The 18,608-nt window shown below is 43.0% G+C and overlaps 1 pseudogene across 1 annotated transcript; it reads left to right on the forward strand.

Moving 5' to 3' along the window:
• The first annotated feature begins 4,978 nt into the window (after window positions 1-4,978).
• On the forward strand, window positions 4,979-7,212 carry LOC147457327 (uncharacterized; annotated as a pseudogene). The gene is made up of 2 exons (XR_015188279.1): window positions 4,979-6,714; window positions 6,807-7,212. The product of XR_015188279.1 is annotated as an uncharacterized LOC147457327 (transcript).
• Window positions 7,213-18,608: the final 11,396 nt, after the last annotated feature.

Below are 18,608 nucleotides of genomic sequence, written 5' to 3' on the forward strand. Positions count from 1 at the left end.
AAATTTTTGGAGTTATGAACGCGGAGCTATGATTTTTGTAGTGGAACCCAGTTTTCTCATGTAATGGTGACACAGGCCATCCCTAGTTTTCTTCCCTCTAGAATGGCTATGGTTCTACAAGTCTTCAAGCATGATTACAAGAGACAAAGCTCTTTTAATGAGGTCTTGGCAAGTCTAGAGTGATTCTATCACCATTTTTGGCGGATCCATCCTCATCAACAAATATCCACCTTCGACAACCTCTCTTGTAAATTTCTTACCTCTCTCTTTTCTCCCTAATAAGCTTATATCTAGCAAAATCTAGACTATTGTAAATATTTCCTATCCTCTACATCCTACCCACATTCTCTCTTCTTCTCTCTCTATTGACTCTGGTATTTTAAATAATGAGGAGACAAGATGGGAGCCACAGTCACATGCACCCCATTTTCCTAGTCACCAGAGTGGGACACTCATTTCAATTAGAAATATTGCTAAATCCTCTCCTCCTTCCCTATATAAGGATGCCATGAGAGCTCACCATGACAAAAAAACACACACAAAATCACCAAAGAATACACTATGCATTGTGTGTGCCTAGTGCACACACACACACCCACACCATCACCATCACCGAAATCACCATGCTCGTCTTGAGCATGACCTCTACACCCTTGGGCTATGGAAGATGAAGGGCAGCTAAATGAAGGATGATGGCCATAACGCTCGTGCGAGGCTTCTCCATGAACTCCCACCTATTCGTCATGTGCTCTACCACTCTCTCCCTTCTCATTCCCCTACCTATGCTCCCCATTTCATCGCCTTATTCTCTAAATAAAGCTTGAGGTTTTGTGAGTATGTTTTCCTGCAATGTTTTGCCCATGTGAGGTGTGCGGAATCGCCACCTAGTCTTGTGTTTGGAATGAGCTTGTGTATGTGTGAAGGGTGTGCGGATTCTCCATCCTTCTATGGTGCCTAAGTACTAAGCCGCAATACCCCCTCCCTCACTCTCTCTCTCTCTCTCTCTCTCTCTCTCTCTCTCTCACTTGATCTCATTTCCCTTCCTCTTCATCATTACTCCCAAGCATCCATCTCTCTTGGATGAAAACTTTGTTATGGTGGTGTGTTGTTTGCGTCCTAGCCGCTGAAGCTAGGTGGTGTCCCCTGTTTGCTTTACCATGACAGGCTCGAGGCGCGCCATTCGGTCCCCGGTGTTTTAGAGGCCGTCGGGGTTCGCTTTGCTCCCTTCAACACACACACACACACGCACGCACACACACACACACGCACACACACACACACACACACACACACACACACACACACACACACACACACACACATGCACACATGTTTGAGAAAAGTTTTTGAGCACTCATGTCATGAAAAATTTGATACTCAACTATTTGTATCCACACTATAAGTGACACTGATCACCATAAGATAAAGTTTCAGCAAAACAGGCACAGCCATATGAAGGCATACCAAAGTTTGCGCTATCTTTGAGACACTCATTTAGAAGCCATATCCAAAGAATAACTTACTTATATCATCATAATCATCTCATTATTGATCATTAATTTATTCTTTGCTATATATGATGAGCTCTGGAGTATCAAGTATTTTGCATGCCTTGTGCGTGAGCACCACCTTTGATGTTAAAGTCATACCATCCACTCAAAACCACAAAAGATGTCAAATCATATATATAATCCAAATCCATATATTCATATGATCCCTACACAACAACCAAACCCATGACTGATTGAGAAGAGTGAATGCTACACATGTAGTAAAGTTTCCACCACAAACTGTTGCCTGGATATACGGTCAATGTCATCGTCATCATCAAGATCTATCTCACTTGCATGCTTAATTGATCCTTTTACCATCCTTGGATTGTGTCCACCTACACTTTGCATATTAACTTGGTCCATGCCTTGTAGGCTAGTTAACTTGCAATTCTGACCAATGCCATCCATTCTATCATTAGAATCACGACCAAATGTATGCTCCTCAACCACAGTTGACATGACTATCCATAAGGAAAACAATATATCCTCATGCTGAAACGCTTTTGGTTGTTTCAAATTGCTTGCACCTCAATTTTGATGAAAAGAAACATTCAACCGTTTTTTAAACATTTGAAATTTTTTGGTTTTCTCAAATTGCTTGCACCTCAATGTTGATGAAAGGAAACATTCAAACCCTTTTAGCACATTCCCAACTTGGCTAATGGTAGTTTCAAGGTCTCAAACCTATTTCTCAACCTAACAAAGCTACTCTTATAGCTTTTCTCTCTTGGCGAGCAGTGAGGCAAGAGTTGCCTAAGGGTTGGATGCATCCCAACTAAGATAGAGTCAATTATGGGAATCACCAAATCCCGCACCACGTACACAGTTCCAACAACCAACATCAGAGCCAGGGTGACGTAGGTGATGAGTGAATCACCTCTTATGGCTCTGTCAACACCACATCAAAGGCTTGGCCCACCATTAGTGTCAAATTTTGTAGTGGCAACTCAATCATCAGAGCCACAGATGGATTGTCAGAGAAAGTTACAATATTGGTACCCAAACCAAGAAAATGTCCACCCTTCACCCATGGTGTCATCCATTGCACTCACACGCTGCAACACTTGTTAAGCACCAGCATACCTAGCGTAACTGGTAAGGAAAATTTACAAATGGTGAGTTGTGAGACCCATCCTCTCTCTCTCTCTCTCTCTCTCTCTCTCTCTCGCACACACACATACACACACACACAACACACACACACATACGTTCCAAGTGTGCTCTCTCTCTCTCTCTCCCCAATTGTTGAGTCTCGCTGATCTCTCTCTCACACACACACACATAGGCGCGAGTGTGTGTGACACACACACACACACGCGCGTGCACTCAAGCGGCTATAGGACGGAACAACATAGCTTAAGTTTCCAAACTCCATAATTTGAAAGGTGCATTTGCACTGCAAGTCCGTGCAAACGCTCTAAGAGCTGACGCGTGGAGGCCCTCTCCTTCTTGGAAAATTTTAAGCTCCATTATATATAGTATAGATAGAATAGTGTAGATATAAATGATAGAAAATTAGAAAAAATAGGTGTATGCCCTTCCAATTTGTGTAGAAAGAAAAAGAAAAAGGAAGTTTCCTTATGACCTTCTAGAAAAGGAAAAGTACTAGGTCGCCCTTCAAATTTGAAGGTTGTTTGTGATTCATGAACGTTATGCAATGCTTAATTGGAACCAATAATCACAAATAATTGGTCCAACAACCAACATCAGAGCCAGGGTGACGTAGGTGATGAGTGAATCACCTCTTATGGCTCCGCCAACACCACATCAAAGGCTTGGCCCACCACTAGTGTCAAATTTTGTAGTGGCAACTCAATCGTCAGAGCCACAGATGGATTGTCAGGGAAAGTTACAATATTGGTACCCAAACAAAGAAAATTTCCACCCTTCACCCATGGTGTCATCCATTGAACTCACACGCTGCAACACTTGCTAAGCACCAGCATACCTAGCGTAGCTGGTAAGGAAAATTTACAAATGGTGAGTTGTGAGACCCATCCTCTCTCTCTCTCTCTCTCTCTCTCTCTCTCTCTCTCTCTCTCTCTCGCACACACACACATACACACACACACACACAACACACACGCATAGGTGCCAAGCGTGCTATCTCTCTCTCTCTCTCTCTCTCTCTCTCTCTCCCCCCAATTGTTGAGTCTCGCTGACCTCTCTCTCTCACACACACACATAGGCGCGAGTGTGTGTGTGTGTGTGTGTGTGTGTGTGACACACACACACACACACACACACACACACACACACACACACACTCAAGCGGCTATAGGACGAAACAACATAGCTTAAGTTTTCAAACTCCATTTGAAAGGTGCATTTGCACTGCAACTCCGTGCAAACGCTCTAAGAGTTGACGCGTGGAGGCCCTCTCCTTCTTGGAAAATTTTAAGCTCCATTATATATAGTATAGATAGAATAGTGTAGATATAAATGATAGAAATTTTTTTAAAAAATAGGTGTATGCCCTTTCAATTTGTGTAGAAAGAAAAAGAAAAAGGAAGTTTCCTTATGACCTTCTAAAAAAGGAAAAGTACTAGGTCGCCCTTCAAATTTGAAGGTTGTTTGCGATTCATGAACCTTATGCAATGCTTAATTGGAACCAATGTTCACAAATAATCGGTTTTAGTGTATTTTAACCGGCTAAATTGCCAAATTACACTCTCTCTCTCTCTCTCTCTCTCTCTCTCTCTCTCTCTCTCTTGTGTACGTGCGTGCACACACACACACACACACACACAAAATTACTTGTTGCAGACACATCGCTATGGGACGTAGCTGCAATATATCAATTCTCCTTGCATTTTCTCCCGCATGAGCTCCAGGTGATATGACTCACATTCTCTCTCTCTCTCTCTCTCTCTCTCTCTCTCTCACACACACACACACACACACGTTGCAACGGGGTGTCGTATAAGGCATGAATTCATTCTGTGATGTCGTAGGCTTGGCTTTGTTCTCTCTCTCTCTCTCTCTCACACACACACACAAAGGGTGCCATGGATAACAGAAAATATGCATGATGGTTCTTTCTCTTACACACACACTCAAGGTGAGCTTGGTCTTATTTTGTGAACAACATCGTGTGTGCACTTACCAGGCGCCTTAGAACTACGCTAAGCCATGCTTTGTTTGAGGATGTGCATTCCATTCTTTTCCCCCCTTCCAAGGTGCAAGTTAGTGGGATTAATTATGGTGCATAAGCTTTTCTTTTAAAACTTCAAAGGTTGAAATGAAAGGATGATTGATGGGGTGCATTCAAGGTCATTTCCCTGTCAAGGTGGGTGCAAAGGTCGTAGTCCCTTTTTTGGCCTGCTAAGGAAAGGCCTTAGTGTTGGGCTACCTTGGGTGTCCTTTAACAGATGTCCTCCACGTGGACGACCAACTCTTTTCGAGGTGAGAAGGGTGTGCAGAAACCTCCTTGGAGCCGTCTACAGTTGCAAGTGCAGAGAGTAAGCATGTCGCATAACAGACTCACGTTTCCTGACGATGGGAGGCTGGATGGCTCGAGGCGGAACGCAGAGGATGCCCTGGGGATTGTCAGAGCTCAGCATGAGTATGCGTGCCATCGCTCGCCTTGTTCTCCACGTGTAAGGAAGTCAAACCTGCTGCATTAGCACGTGCGAGCTTCAGTGCAACCTGTCCAGATGTGGACCCATCGTCTTGAGGCTAGTGCGCTGCACTAAATGGAGCCATACTCCTCGCGAGCTTGACGTGTGCTCAGATTGGTACTGTGTTTGCGAATCTTAAGTTGGAGGCAGCTGCTCCCTTGCTGTAAAATTTTGTTGTGCATCATTGCACATAATTTTCTCTAGATACACCACGTAATGCCAGCTCAACATGGGTAGCCGATGCGAGTTACTTTGAGTCTGGTATGAAATACTCAAGGCCAATCACACACGGCAGTGACCGATGAGCATTTGCGAGGCATTCCTAAGAATGGTGGTTATGGACAAGCCTATGGCAGACCTGTGGGTTTGGAGCATAGAGGCTCGCCACTCTCTCAGTGCAGCGGCGACAAGAATATGACAAATTTGAAGCCTATGGGCCTTGACTTAGGTATTGATCATTACGTGCATCACGTTTTTGGGGTTCGAGTGATGACAAATCAGCCTTTCATGTGTCAAGCACCAATGCCCTCCTCTCTTCAAGACGGATGTGTGCCTAGGATTTATGTTGATGGAAAGGATGGCTGGTATCAGAACTCCAAAGTGCTTGCCTACTTTCAACCTCAATAGGTGCACAAACTGAAGCTTTTACAACAGGTGAGAGAGGGAGAGACAATTAATGAAGTTTTGGCTCATTACCCTCAGGACTTTATAGATGTTGAACATAATAATGGTATGTCATCATTTCCTGCTGGTAGAGACCATGGATATGCTCGTTTAGGCATTGGAAACACATGTCCTATAAACTGTGGGTACCCCCTTAGGCAAAAGCTTGTTAACCCTTATGTAGATAACTTTTGCTCATGCTGTAAACAAGACATTTGCGGCGGCAGGCGAGATGATTGTTCAGCTTTCCAAAGTATGCTAGGAGGTTCTAGAAAGAACAAGCCTTTTACGATCAAATCGGCACTCCTTAGCAATGGTTTTCTCAAGGCTCCCACTTGTTCTCCTCTGTATGAGGAGAAGCCACAAGTGAGAATTTTGTCAAAGAAAAGCTCGAGAGTATTTGCACCTGCCTCAACTCCATTGGTGGGATGGTGTCACAACAACAAAAACGCATGTAATTACCAAGAAAAAGGAGCGTGCAATCAATGTTCGCTAGCTGAACCTAACAAATCACCAGGGCAAGAAAATTCGATAAAGCCTGCTTGGAAACTGCGTAAAGCATATCAGGCCACGGATGCAACGTAGCAAGGCCCCTTCTGTAGCACTTTAGCTGACATTGAAGGGCGCATACTTGCTGTTGCCAAAGACCAACATGGATGCCATTTTTTGCAGAGGAAATTTGATGAAGGTTCTCATGAGGATGTTCAAAAGATTGTTGCTGAAGTACTGGGTCATGCAATTGACCTGATGGTGGACCCATTTGGTAACTACCTTATTCAGAAGCTCTTGGAGGTTTGCACCGACGATCAGAGATCAAACTTGCTACAGTCCATTACAAGCAAAGGGGAACTTGTGAATGTGTCCCTTAACATGCATGGGTATGTAATACTCCTTGCTATCAAGCTTTACAATGTAGTTGTTGTGGTTCCAGTCGATAATGGCTTCCTAACTTTTAGTGATTTTTGAACAGCACTCGTGCTGTGCAGAAGTTGATAGAGACATTGAAGTCCCATCAGCATGTGGCTATTGTTATGGCTTCTTTGAGGTCGGGGGTTGTGACCTTGATCAAGGATTTGAATGGCAATCATGTCATCCAGTGTTGCTTGCAGCACCTCAACAATGAGGACAATTAGTTCCTCTTACTACCACCACCATCCCCCCACAACTTGTATTGTTTTGTTTTTCTTTTGTATGTGAAAGAGCTATGTGTGTGTTGGATGGTTATCTACAGTTCATTTTTGAGGCTGCTGCTCACAATTGTGTCGAAATCGCCACCCATCGCCATGGTTGCTGTGTGATGCAAAGATGTATAGATCACTTAACAGGAGTTGCGAGGCAAAACCTTATCTGGGAAATTGCTTCAAATTACTCTACAACTTGCCCAAGATTCTTTTGGGTATGTTTTTTACGGTTTGAAAGTGTCTGTGTTCTCATGTTGAACAAAAGACAGTGGGCTAAGGGTATGTTTTTTAAGGTTGATCGGATTTATAGGTGCATGGGGTGGGTGCAATGGACGATGGGCTCTGAGGAAGAAACAAAGAATGAAAGAATACTTATTTATTTCTCATTCAAACAACCAATTGGGCAGCTAGATAGTTACGTTCCACTTCGGATTGCCATCTCTCTCTTTCTTTCTTGGTACCCTTATTTCTTTTTTATTTTTATGTTCCCTAGGCATGGATGGAACCTTTTGGTCTCATAGGTCATTTTGGCATTTTGAAGACGTTCATGTAACATTTCATTTCATCTCTCTCTCTCTCTCTCTCTCTCTCTCTCTCACTCAATAAGTGTGTATGTGTGTCGAAAAGGAGCTATATAGTGTGAACAAAAAACCTCTTGGGATGCTCATGGGCCTGTCTCCTAAAGAACGTACAAATTGGAGGAGTACAATGTGAGTGCTAGCTATACATCATGGCTGCATATAAGAAGAGTGGAGTATAAACCATCGAGGATGTGCATAGTTTCATGTAATGTGTCCCTCATTCAGATTGAAAGATATTGAAGACTGCATCCATAGCCCAAGGAAAGAGTATTCATGCATGATGCTCCTCTCCTATCTTGGAGGAGCGTGCTGATGTATCTCAATGGCAAAGCAGAGTATGCATCAACTCCCACCGAATAGCAGTCAAGGTAGTCGTTATTTGGGAAGGCTGTGGGCCCATGATGTGAGCACACAAAGCCTTCCACATAATCCATAACATAATGCAACAAATTATTGCAGCAGTTGTTTCCCACGGATGTAGATCAAACTAGTCCATAGTGGGTGGAAGCATCTCTAGACCGCGCCTCATTTGTAGCCTAAAGACGTGAGCATAAAGACTGGATTTGTAGGAGAACCCTTGAATAGAGTATGTAACCAAGAAATCACAAAATCCATGCGACAAACGCATCATGAATGCCAACTCTAATAAGCAAACAACATACTACCCGCCAAACCATGGGAATATTCAAAAGAAATGTCTTAGGGACTCATGTGGCTATGTAGTAAATCATTGACATGTCAGGTCATGGCCACAATGTGCAGCCCAAGTGTCAACAAGGAGTCTTGCATGTGCAATCATCACATGAAGTAAGATGGCTCCAGATGCATGACCAAAATTGGAACCAAAAAGTAGGAGAGAATTGCTGCTGAGACCAGTGCTGCAACTGGCGTGGGCCACCGGTGATATGGGGGCTAGCGTTGTTGGATAATCAAGTGCACACCACCATGGGTTTCATTCCTTAAACCATGCATCCAATATAGAGGCCAAGAATACATGTGGATTGTGGTGTTTGGAGACCATCCTTTCTATTGTAACCTTTGGTTTAATTGAACTCTCTCTTTTTTTTGCTTATTGCTTTACATGGAATTCTTCCTCTCCTCTCTTTGCTCGTGTCTGCTCTCCATCTCCCTCAGCCCTGGAAACTATGCTAGAAAACAAGGTATTAGAGCGTGGTGATTTTCATCCTCCATAGCCTTGGCTTGTACCTCTCGTGGGAAAGATCTCTTGTAGAGGAGAATGAGAAAAAGTTAACCATCTCAAAACCTTACACAACTGGCATTATCAGAATCGCTAAGGCTTGCAGAGCATCTCTCGATAGTGCAAGTAGTTCGAATACTCATTTTGCAGCCCACCATGGGTAAATACGACTTTGTTCTGAAAACCTATACACTGTTGCAGAGATTCCATAGGCTTTTTATGTGTATTCACCATAGTTACCGAGGAACGCATTCTATAGGACCTGGAACGTCGGAACGTCGTTCCCTCCACCTCTGCCAAGTTGGAACGCCCTGGAACGTTTTGCCGTTCCAGGTGACCACCTGATATCGGGACGGCCGGCCGGAACGGCTCCGAAATGGCCAACTCTCAAAAATGGGAAGGAATAGGCACTTTTTTGCAAATTTGTAGTGAACATTAGGTGTTTTTTTTGAAGTGTGCAAGGACTCAAAAATGAAAATGCACCCCTTCACACCCATTCCCTTCTGAAGCATTATTTGGGTGGTTTTTATGCCTCCCGTTCCGCGCCGTTCCCGTTCCGGACCCCTAGCCGTTCCCCCGTTCCGTGAGGGTCCCCGTCGCCGTTCTCGTTCTGCGTTCCGGGTAACTCTGGTATTCACATCAATTCTATGATTGGCCACTTTGCTTTAGAAACCCTAAGAGGTTCTTCACATCATCGTACAAATGGCTTTCGATATCTTGGCTTTCTTGACAAGTTTGATTGGATTTATTTGTCAAAGTTATGCATCGCAAGTGAATGCCCAATGTGTTTCTATTTATTTATTTTATCATTTTAGGTATTTTAAAACTTATTTGACATGAAAATTGGGCCGAGCAATTCAGTTGAGGGGTATATAAGGATCCCTAACCCCTGTTGTAATAATCATCTATTTCATTTTGGAGTGTGTTGGTTCAGAGAATCTCTCTCTCCCCCTCTCGTGCATTCTCTCTCTATCTCTACGCTTCCTCATTGTCTATTTTGACATGGTATCAAAGCAAGTTGGCTCATCATCGCGGGAGACGCATGCAAAGAAGAAGAGGTGTTTGAGCTTGGTGCAACTTTAAAATTGACGAGTGCGATCACGTGGAGCAGAAGCTTGAAGAGAACTTGAAGAAGATTGGAAAATCTCTACGCTTTCACATTGTCTACTTTTGACATGGTATCAGAGCAAGTTGGATCATGATAGTAGGAGACGTTGTCAGGAGTTTTTTGGAGCAAGGGATTGCGCATATGTACATATACATGCATGGTGCATCAAATAAAGGATTGCCCATTTTCCTTAGCCAGGTGGTTACGTGGGGCCCACATGTGTACAGGTAGGACAACATGTACATAGTGCATCGATTTTCACTATTACCAGTACCAATGTGTTTTTTCTACAATAATGAGGAGTTGGTAGCGCTTAAAACTTCTCGAGGAAGCTATCCGCGGGCCGACGACATGAGGTAAGCAGGTGCGTCAGATGGCATCTAGTGGCGTCAGGAGGCCGAACGGGGTCAATACTTGCACGTGGATGAGTACGGACACAACGTGGATGTTTTCTTGTGATAATTATGTAGAAAGGTCATCATGAGGACCATATTTTGGGGCCACTTCACATGGTGGCGAGACGCATTATTGGAAAAAATCGAGTGCCAGGTGTGTGGATGATGCAAAAAAGGTGACAACTATGCATTGCGAGGTCAGTTTTTGGCCTGTTCGGGGTCCGTTTGAGGTCATCTGAAAGGCCAAGGGTGCCCAACTAAAAAATCTAAGTGTGGGAACTGAAAAAATAGAGAGAAGACCAGAAAAAACGTGGAGAAGAGAGGAGGAACAGCCGCAGGTGTGTTTTTTGGGTTTTTGGAGCCTGTTTTGGTCGTAAACTGCTCATCCGAGGTCGGATTTGAGCACTTTGACATTGTAGACTGGGGTTTTGGGCCGTTCCAGACGCGATGGCGTTGTCCATTTTGCCAAATTCCTCACTCTTTTTCTGCTGTTTTTCTGTGTAAGTTTCTCCTATGAGCGAAGTTTCTACTCCAGTTTGTGATTATATCTGGCTTATTTTACCCATACTGTGTGAGCTATTTGCCCCATTGGTGTTGGCCCAAGATCAATTGTATCTAAACATCAGAAATTCTCCTCTTTTGAGCTGAGTTTTTTGGGTGTGTGTGTGTGTGTGTGTCTGGAGTGGGCAAGCGGATAGTCTCTCTCCTCTCACTCCAGAGGTGTGTTCCCTGTCTCGGCCAGGTGTGTTGTGTAAGCCGAGTGGTGCCCCATAGTGTGTGTGTGTGTGTATCTTCCCAAGAGTGTGTGTCGGGTCATTATAGAGGCGCTGTGTGTGTTTTCATCCCGCTCACATTCTTTTGGCACCCCCACGGAGGATCTTCTTCGAGTACCTTCTGCTTCGAGCTTCGAGCTTCGAGATTACAGGTTACAGGTTGCAGATTACAGGTTACAGGTTACAGGTAGAGGTACAGGTGATTCACACAGGTACAGGTTGCTGGAGTATAGTGATATACTAGCAGTAATGTCACTTGCAGTTGTTGTGGGTATGCATCACTTGGCGCCTATTTGAGTGCATTGTTTGCCGGATTGTACGTTACTTGTGGAAACTGCCATTGTACGCATTTGTGGAGCCATACTTGGTTGTATTTGGCAGTCCCTGCCATTTCTGAGACTTGGTCTGGAAGATAGTCATTTCTGAGACTTGACTATATGCGATTTGCATTAGCCTTCGTGTGAGGGTCGATAGCGTGAGGTTTTTATTGAGCTGGGGGATTCTCAAATGTGGAGATCCTTTCGGTGATACAGGTAGCTAGAGCACCCTTTTTGTGACCTCGCCATAGGCTATGTACTAGTGATTCCTATTTGATGCTCGGGTTCTATTGTTGAGAGTTTATGCATACATATACAGTCTATATTTTGGGTTCCTACTGCTCTACTTCTGGGGAAACTCTGTCGAAATTTTCCCAAGTTATGATGGCTGGTTTTTTGGTATTTTGAGCCATTTATGCTGTTATGCTGCTGAAATTTTGGCAAAGTCAGAGGTTGAGTCAAGTGTGCCTTCTTGGGAGCTTCATGGTTGGCTTCAATGGATGATCAAAATGGCCCTCAGTTCACTCCTTTTCATTTAACTCAAAGAATTCAGATTAATGTTCATGTGTCCAAGAAGATCTTTTTCCAGTAGCGTATAGTCTTTATGTTTGGGCTAAGAAGATTGAGAGAGATCCTGGAATGTCCTTTGCCTGTTGTCATTCCGATGATTAACTATGAAAACTCATTTGATGTGCATGTGTTTGTCCTTATCTAAAGCTGAGCTCCATTGAAGTTTCTGGGGATTGGGTAGTGAAAAGTTTTGGGTTCTTGCACGTGTGTTCAAAGGGATTCTCAAAGCATTGTAACTTGGGTAACCATGGCTTTCTCTTATCCGGAATTTCATGGAAGAAGTGGTGAAGATGCGGAAGACTTTCTGGAGCAAGTCGAGGTGGCATGCATAAGCAACAATATGTGTGATGAGGACAAGATTTTGAGGCTATTTGGATTGGTTTTGAAAGATGAGGCCCGTGTTTGGTTCATGGATTTGGAAGCTAAAGAAGCAGTGGCTTCTTCTTATGGTTTGAGTCTTGACAAGTTTATAGAAGCTTTTTTAGAGCGTTTCCAGGTTTTTGAAGATGCAAATGCAGTATGGAATGAGCTCAATGCTCTTAAGCAAGGTTATTGTCAAGGTGTTGATGCCTATGTACAAGGTTTTACATATTTATGGACTCGTTGGTGTGTTGCTCTTAAGGATGAGACCCCCCCCTTATTCATTGAAGAAAAGTTTTTTTGTTGATGGTTTGTCACCTTGTTTGCGGTTTGAAGTTGACTTGAAGAGGCCCGAGTCTTTTGAAGATGCGGTATGCATTGCAAAGCACAAGGAATGGACGTTTAAGCGTCTTGAGGAACATGGTATCAGTACAGGTATGCATGTGCAAGATGGATTTGACATCGAAGATGAAGTTAAGCCTAAGCAGGTGAAAACTAGCCTATCCTATGATGTTTCTCGTTTCTTCCCAAGGTCTATTGTGAAGCGTAAAGAGGTCTTGCAGGTTGACAGGTTTATAGAAGAGCCTAAAGAGGTGAGTAATGCTTTGGATACACGATTGAAAAGTCTTGAAGAGGATGCATTGGCTACTTGTGTACCTTGTGATTCTGGGTGTGAGTGTGAGGTCGAGGTTATTGATGATGAGCACGTATCTTTGGATACTAGTTCCTTGGAAATTAGGGAAGAGGGCAAGGTTGAGAGCCATTTTGTGGATTTGTTGGATGTGGAGCCTGTTTTGAAGCCATATTTTGATTTATGTGCAGTGATTGAACCGATTTATGAGCATGATTGTGGTTTAGAACAGGATCTGTATTCTTGGAGACTAATGAACCCATGCTAGAAGCTATGGATAGTGGTGCTAGCCATGATTATGATGTGGATAAAGTTGTGTGATGATGAGTATGCTTATGATGATGAGAAGGAGTTTGGCATATATGAGTCCAATCTCAGCTATGTGGATGCCTATGCTAGGGATATGTGTGCTGCGGGGATACTTTTGTGCTTTGGATATCAGCAACTTTACCTTCACAAAATGCTTTTAGCTACTTGGGTGCATGATTTGCAGGTTGTTGCTATGGCTGGTGAAGCCAAGATGGCAGGTGATGAGTCACTTGAGTTGTCTCTATCGGCGGTTGGGTTGAATGTGGCATGCAATATTTATGCTTTTGGAACTCCAGACAAGGCGGATGTGTTAGTTGGATATGCCTATGGTTCATTTTGGTTTATTGTTGACAAATGTAGATGTGGTGTTATGATGCTTCTTGTGAATCAGGCGATATGCCTTTGGCCTTTTGATCCAGGTGGAATGAGCATCTACTAGTGCTGCTGCTGAGCATGAATGCTCTAGCAGGCTAGGGGGTGGGCAAATTATGTCAGGAGTTTTTTGGAGCAAGGGATTGCGCATATGTACATATACATGCATGGTGCATCAAATAAAGGATTGCCCATTTTCCTTAGCCAGGTGGTTACGTGGGGCCCACATGTGTACAGGTAGGACAACATGTACATAGTGCATCGATTTTCACTATTACCAGTACCAATGTGTTTTTTCTACAATAATGAGGAGTTGGTAGCGCTTAAAACTTCTCGAGGAAGCTATCCGCGGGCCGACGACATGAGGTAAGCAGGTGCGTCAGATGGCATCTAGTGGCGTCAGGAGGCCGAACGGGGTCAATACTTGCACGTGGATGAGTACGGACACAACGTGGATGTTTTCTTGTGATAATTATGTAGAAAGTTGATCATGAGGACCATATTTTGGGGCCACTTCACATGGTGGCGAGACGCATTATTGGAAAAAATCGAGTGCCAGGTGTGCGGATGATGCAAAAAAGGTGACAACTATGCACTGCGAGGTCAGTTTTTGGCCTGTTTGGGGTCTGTTTGAGGTCATCTAAAAGGCCAAGGGTGCCCAACTAAAAAAGCTAAGTGTGGGAACTGAAAAAGCAGAGACAAGACCAGAAAGAACGTGGAGAAGAGAGGAGGAACAGCCGCAGGTGTGTTTTTTGGGTTTCTGGAGCCTGTTTTGGCCGTAAACTGTTCATCCGAGGTCGGATTTGAGCACTTTGACATTGTAGACTGGGGTTTTGGGCCGTTCCGGACACGATGGCATTGTCCATTTTGCCAAATTCCTCACTCTTTTTCTGCTGTTTTTCTGTGTAAGTTTCTCCTATGAGCGAAGTTTCTACTCCAGTTTGTGATTATATCTGGCTTATTTTACCCATACTCTGTGAACTATTTGCCCCATTGGTGTTGGCCCAAGCTCAATTGTATCTAAACATCAGAAATTCTCCTCTTTTGAACTGAGTTTTTTGGGTGTGTGTGTGTGTGTGTGTGTCTGGAGTGGGCAAGCGAATAGTCTCTCTCCTCTCACTCCAGAGGTGTGTTCCCTGTCTCGGCCAGGTGTGTTGTGTAAGCCGAGTGGTGCCCCATAGTGTGTGTGTGTATCTTCCCAAGAGTGTGTGTCGGGTCGTTATAGAGGCGCTGTGTGTGTTTTCATCCCGCTCACAACGTGCACGAAGGAGAAGGGGAGTTTGAGCTTGGCGGCAGTGTTGGAATTGGCGAGCGCAATCACCTGGAGCAGAAGTGTGGAGAGAACTTGAAGAGGTTATTTCCAACCGGATCAACACTTCAATTTTTTGGCGATCTGGAAAGTTCTTATAGTGAGACCGACCTCAAGATGGCCGTCACAAAATGATGATGTGGCATGCCCACCCGGACAAGCATTGATGGAAACTGACAAAATGAACAGTTTTAGGTTGTTCCAACTTATGAGGTCCTGTCCGATAGTGCCCAAGGGACACAAGGATTCAAAAATAAAGTGAAGACTATTTTCTGGCACTGTGGCTGCTGACATGGCAAGCCGTACGGACACCCGCAAATAGCGCTGACTGTTGACATGGCAAGCTGTACGAACGCCTGCGATTTGCGACGAAAATTACGGTGGCAGTTTTCAGGGCTAGAATGAGGACCAATTGCTTTTGAGACTTGAAGCCTTTCATGTAACTGCTTTTGGAAGGCCATGGGCCTATAAATTTGGTGTCTGTCCCTCCCTCTCTTAGATTGGCTTCGGAGCACTGAGCAGAGAGAGGGCCCTCGAACATTGTACTTTGCCAAGATTAATATAAAAAGAAATACCAAAAGGGACGACAGACTTTGGGGCCAATCTCTCTGGGCATGGAACTATGCCGGGCCATGTCGTCTCTCTCAGCTGTGATTAAGTTATTTTCAATTTTTAAATCTGACGCAACACACATGAGAGAAACTGAAAATAACTTAATCATAACTGAGAAAGATGACACGGCCCGACGTAGTTCTTTATTTTCTTCTTAATGGAGATATGGCTTGTAATAGGGAATAGCCAATCCCTAGCATGAGAAATTTTTTTGATGCTCTTCTTAATCTTTGGAGATATTTAATCTCACAACTGCTATTTGGGAAATTTTGCAAAATTTGAAGGGCATTTTGGAAATGTATGATAAATATTGGAGAATATTTTGACAATTTTGAAATTTGAGAGATATTTCAAAAAATTTCACAAATTAGAGGAGTATTTTGGTAAACCATTTGCAATTATGTATGAATAATGAATAATATAATGTATATTTTTATTTTATTTTTTTTTCTTTTGATTTGTTTCAAATGATAATGTGCAGCTGTCATCTTATTATTTAAGTGGGACATTCCCTTATATATTAACCATTTGTGATTATGTATGTATAATGGATAATATAATTTTATATTAAAACACAACAAAAATTTCATGTGATTTTAGGCACTCATTGAAACTTACTCTCCATAAATCTCATGCCCCCCTTAACTTAGTAGGCCTTCTTGCTTCCTCACCTTGTTTTTTTTCCCCCAACTCACAAATAACGAGTGAATATAATAGTGAGTGAAGATATTGCAAATAAAAGAAAGTGCAATTATAGTCCATGCACATGCACATGTTAGTCCTTGTTTAGTTTAAAAGTTTGAAATGAAAGAATGGTTGATGTGGTCCATTCAAGGTCATTTTCCCTTGGAAGGTGGGTGCAACCCTTAAAAAAAAAAACATCAAACAAAAGTGGAAAAATCTAAAGCGTGGATGCTCTCTACTTTCTTGAAAATTTTAAACTCCATTATATATAATATAGGTATCGAAATATAGATATAGATAGAAGGTAGCCCCAAGTTGAGAGGGAGTCCGGAAACGTGCAACTACTTCCACAAACGCGCAAGTCAAGTGGTGTTTTAGTCTATTAAGAATATTTTGCATAAAGGAGGACCATGCAAAGGGCAGCATAATATGGATGAAGGAACATTAGATTGCAATGTGAATATGAAGCGATGATGCATGAATCACCCTTGACTTATAATATCGATGGGTCAACATTGCACTAATCACAAGAAGATTTATACATTTTCTCACGAACGAAAATGGGATCTTTCTCATTGTTCTCCATATATTGTTTGACATTATGAGCTTCCTCATAGGTGCGGTTGGGAGGAGGGGCTTGTGGGTTGGGAGTAGAGGACCATCGGTGCACCATCGGGTTAGCAATTCCTTGCCCCCAGCCACACTTGTCTAGGTATGTGGTGAGTCACAATGTGAGAATTATTGAAGGATTTTGTCCGGAGGTTCTTGTGAATGTAATGTGGTTATGTAGCTATGATGTTATACTAATCCTTCATGAGAAGTGACTCCTATTTGATACGGTGAACCTTTTCTAATTTCTTTTAATTTCTAGAAAAATTAAAAAAGACTTCATCGTATGCCAAATACGAGTCACGTCTCGTGAAGGGTTAGTATACTAGATTTAAAAGGGCTAAGGTGCCACCCTTTCCCATATATATATATATATATATATATATATATATATATATATATATATAGAGAGAGAGAGAGAGAGAGAGAGAGAGAGAGGACTTATAAGGCTCAATCACCCTACCTCTAGAGAGAGAAGGCTCGAAGAGCTTGCGCCCCTGTGCCATGCTTCTTTGTTGCTCTCAATGAATGCACAAGCACCCTCATCCCTGATGACTATCGATGCATGTGAGTGTGAGCATCCCAAGCACAAGCTACAACCTTGCATGTAGGAGAAGGAGACATGTTGATAGTAACTCACACAAGATGGAACGAACGAGGTGCATGTTGCATAGAGATTACGACATTGGCATCGAATGAGAGTTGTTAGACATGTGTAAAAGAGAAGACACCAACACCCTCAACAAGCAAAAGCCATCAACAGAGGTGACTAGCACCCACCCTTGAGGGTAGCAAGGCCCATGGAAAAACAAAAAAATGGTAGGTGCACACACCCTCCCGACTTAGCAAGAACAAAAGATTGCTTTGTCTACCTTAAGAAACCTTACAAAAACGAGTAAATTCCTTTTGGATTCCACTTCATGACCCAAAACCTAGGCTGTGGGTATCATATTGTGTGGATCACCGCTTACTTTAGTGGCATGCCCTTTCCAACAAACAAAGGCTAGCAATTTGCTAGTTTAAGAACGATTGTCCATGTGGACAAGTACTCTTCAATAGCCATGACTTCATGTTTGGATATTTTTTCAAAAAGTGTTATTGATTGTAGGGTGATGCAACACCTCTTACAACTTGATTTTTGCATCCACCTAGTAGCCTCTCTCTGTTTTCCTTTTATCTCTTTCTCTCTCTCTCATCAAGGTGACATAAAAGGGACTAGTGGACAAGCTCTATAAGATCCTCTATGCATCAATCTTGCAACAGCCTCTCTCTCTCTCTCTCTCTCTCTCTCTCTCTCTCACACACACACACACACACACACACACACACACACACACACACACACACACACACATCAAGTGACTAGCACTAGCCGATATGTAGTCCTACATGAATGGCAATGGCTACGAGCGTTGGCATTGTGCAACGAGACCCATAAAATAGTCAAGGAGAGACTAATGAGTTAGCTAGAGAGTAGTACTGGCTCCATTTATATGAGATGAATTAGTGAGGTGGAGGAGCTGGGGGCATACAACATGTCACGCATAAATCGGCGCAGATAGCGACAAGACAAGCTTTCTTTAAAAAGTAAAATACGGTGGAATAAGCATCGTAACAAACCTCAATATTGTAGCGTCGGTATATATACCGATATTCACTGTCGGAATATACACAGTCATAACCGTCGAAATACATGCAGTTATATACGCAATTTTATAGCGTCAACATTTTTATTTGATACCGACGGTTCTTTTGAGGCCTAT

The sequence above is a fragment of the Adiantum capillus-veneris genome, chromosome 5, assembly GCF_014529385.1.
Source record: "Adiantum capillus-veneris isolate H3 chromosome 5, ASM1452938v2, whole genome shotgun sequence".
Taxonomy (NCBI): Eukaryota; Viridiplantae; Streptophyta; class Polypodiopsida; order Polypodiales; family Pteridaceae; genus Adiantum; species Adiantum capillus-veneris.